Consider the following 3,412-nt stretch of genomic DNA (forward strand, 5'->3'; position numbering starts at 1 on the left):
TAGCATGTGAGAGATCCTAGTTTCTAATCCTGCATGACTCCTACTTCATTTGCATTTTTAGTTGAAGGTCATCGATTGGTTGCAGCCTTACAAAAAGCGGAGTTGACTTTCACACGGAGCCTGTTTGAGGACCAGAGAACTGGATTCAATGAGCCTGTTGACAAAATTGAAATGAACTAAATGTACAGATTGCCAAGTGTGTGTATGAAGGTGAAGCAGTAACTGAGAGCTGGATCCAAAAACAACAGGACTGGGTTCTGGTATGGAATGGAATTCTTCTGTGTTTCTGTTGTTTGTCTTGGATTAACTCATCGATTTTTTTGTTTTTCACTTTGTCGATTTGTTTGAATAATTGTGGATCCTTCTTCAGGGTGTTTTCTTTCACCAGGTAGTTCTGACCTCTGATGATGTTGATCGTAATAAGCTTCAACTCACTGATAGTTTTGGAAGTGAGCAAATTTCCTTTGCTTGAGTCTGCAACATGGAACTCAGTCTGACATGTGGATCCATGGGAGGATTTGAAAGCTGCCCCAGCGTTGGAGCATACAGTTGCATCCATCCAATAAGAGACCGAGTAGAAGTGACAGTTCAGTCAGTCGAACATGAGACTTTTAATCTCAGGGTTGTGAGTTTGAGTGCCATTCAGTTTTTCCCTTTTTTTAGGCTTCATTAGCAGAGAGTACAAGGATTGTTTGACGTGAAATTCAACAACAGTATGAGAAAGTCTCACTTTGATTCAGGACTCTTATCTCTCTGCAGCATCTTGCTGCGAAGAATTGAACTTTATCTCATTTCCTTCTCAGCACAGGGTCAGTGCGGCTCAGTGGGACTTCTGGCTGTCTCCCGCTTCACAGTCCATCAGTGCTGAGAAAGCAATGGGGAATATTACTCACATGTTGTATTCTGTAAACTTTTGGAAAAAATTGAATTATGTATTTACTTCCAAAACATTCATTCTCAGTTCTGGGAAAAATACAGTATATGATCGACTGTATCAGGAAGTGGGAAAAGTTAAAATATGTTGTGACCAGTGGAGAAGTGGGATGAGAATAAATAGTGCCCTTCTCTGATTTCAACTGCGCAAGCCTTTTCAATCTGGCTCTGTAGCTTAGTTGGTTACAGCCCCTGTCTAGTAAATAGGAGATCCTGGGTTCAACTCCCAGCAGAGTCTTATTGCACATTTGCAGTGTGCTTTAGAAGCTTCCTTATCTTTCATTTACATTTCTGTCTTGTGAAATTTGACTTCGAATTCAAATTACATAATGAATTTCAGTCACAGGAGAAAACAGCCTTTGTGAAGGATGTGAGTTTGGAATGGCTGTTCCTCCTTGCACAGAAATTCAGTGCTGATACGCCAAAGGCAACTTCTTTGATAGAAGTTTGTTCACAGTTACATTCAACCTGGAAAACAGCTCGACATTAATCTCACTGAAGGAAAGTGTGACTGCGTTGTCTGTTTCAGAGTGTTTGTGTCGTTATGTGTTGCTTTCAACCGTGACTGGGACATGACGCAAGTGGGAGGGTTGATCCGAGGTTTGGAATATTTGTCAGTCAGGAACAAGAAAAATCAAAGGAAGCAAATAAGAAAACCTATGTCTCATGTGGTTACCGACAGACGGTGAGAAAATATTAAACTTTGTTCTATTCAATACAGCTGTGTGAACTTTGACCTGTTCTACCTTTTTATAAACAGTATTTGAAGGGTCTCGGTAACAGTATTCAGTGTTGATGAGAGTGGGGTCTGGGTGAGCATCTGCTGAGTGTGACAGGGTCAGGACTGGATGCAGGAAGTTCTCTGACAGTCTCTCACTCTCTCTCTCTCTCTCTGATGGGTTGAGTTGATTTTCAACTGGCAGCTGTTGGTGTTTCAATAAATGAAAGAGGTTCCCTCCACCCAATTTTTTTGAACAGACAGTGTAGTATAAGGATGTAAAGGGTTAATGCTGAAGACAGTGGGATCAACCCCTCCCACTGTCAGAGTGCTGATGTAACAGTCACATGAGATGAGGTTTGGAAGAGAGAGCAGCACCAAGGATGCTAGCTTCGGAGGCTTGATGAGTGTGTACATAGTATTGTGTAAATTAGAAAAGAGTTCTTAGTTCTTCCAGCAGGAAATGTGTCCAAAAAATATTGAGAAATTCACACTTTTGTTATTCAGGAGTGGAAACACAGATATTAACTCCAAGTGACAGTTCTGGGTTCATTTAACAAAAAAAAAGGTAGAGAATAATATTACTCACTGATTGAAATCCCCCAGTGAGGAGACAGTTAAACAGGTGATCTGTTGGGGCATCATTCGATCCAAGGTTTCGGCAGCATTTAATCTCCCTTTTTGGTGAAATTCTTCGTTATTTGCATCTTTTTTTAAAATCCAGCTTTGATGGGTGGGTGAAAAAACTCAGAAAAACTGAACAGTTCCATCCTTTCTTTTCTTCCTTCTTCCCACCAGTTTCTCTTTTCTGTCCCAGATCAATATAATGATGAGAATCCCAATTTAATCTGCTGTTTTATCTATTCCAATCAAAATTCAACATTCCAATCAAATCTATTTGTTATTCCACAGTGTCTCTCCATGTGTTTTATTCTGTTGTATTCTCTCACAGTCTGTTTGATGATCAATGTTCCATCTCACTCTCTGTTCTGGTGAAGACCAGAAGCAGTGATATCAGTTTGCACCACCCACCAAGTCGGCCTGAAGCTGTGCCTCACCGATCATGTGGAGTTAGGAACATAGGAACATAGGAGCAGGAGTCGGCCATTCAGCCCATCGAGCCTGCCCCACCATTCAATATGATCATGGCTGATCATCCACTTCAATGCCTATTTCCCCACACTTTCCTCATATTCCCTTATGTCATTTGTATTTAGAAATCTGTCAATCTCTGCTTCAAACATACTCAATGACTGAGCTTCCATAGCCCTCTGGGGTAAAGAATTCCAAAGATTCACAACCCTCTGAGTAACAACATTTCTCCTCATCTCTGTCCTAAGTGGTTTCATCCTTATTTTGAAATTGCACCCTCTGGTTTTCGACTCCCCAACCAGGAGAAACATCTTAGCTGCATCTACCCTGACTGTCCTTTAAGTATTTTGTGGGTTTCAATGGGATCACCTCTCATTCTTTGAAACTCCAGAGAATACAGCCCGTTTCCCCAATCTCTCTTCATAGGACATTCGCACCATCCCAGGAACAAGTCTGATTAACCTTTGTTGCACTCCCTCTGTGGCAATAATATCCTTCCTAAGGTAAGGAGACCAAAACTGCACACAGTACTCCAAGTGCGGTCTAAGCAAGGTTCTTTCCAATTGAAGCAAGAATTCACTATTCCTGTACTCAAATCCTCTTGTGATAAAGTCTAACATACCAATAGCCTTCCTAATTACTTGCTGCACCTGCATGTTAGCTTTCAGT

The 3,412-nt window shown here is 41.2% G+C and overlaps 1 non-coding gene across 1 annotated transcript; it reads left to right on the top strand.

The window, feature by feature from the left end:
• The first annotated feature begins 1,097 nt into the window (after positions 1-1,097).
• trnat-agu (transfer RNA threonine (anticodon AGU)) lies at positions 1,098-1,171 on the top strand. The gene has a single exon. It is a non-coding gene; the product is annotated as a tRNA-Thr (tRNA).
• The last annotated feature ends 2,241 nt before the right edge of the window (positions 1,172-3,412 follow it).

Source organism: Heterodontus francisci, unplaced genomic scaffold (assembly GCF_036365525.1).
Source record: "Heterodontus francisci isolate sHetFra1 unplaced genomic scaffold, sHetFra1.hap1 HAP1_SCAFFOLD_43, whole genome shotgun sequence".
In the NCBI taxonomy this organism is placed as follows: domain Eukaryota; kingdom Metazoa; phylum Chordata; class Chondrichthyes; order Heterodontiformes; family Heterodontidae; genus Heterodontus; species Heterodontus francisci.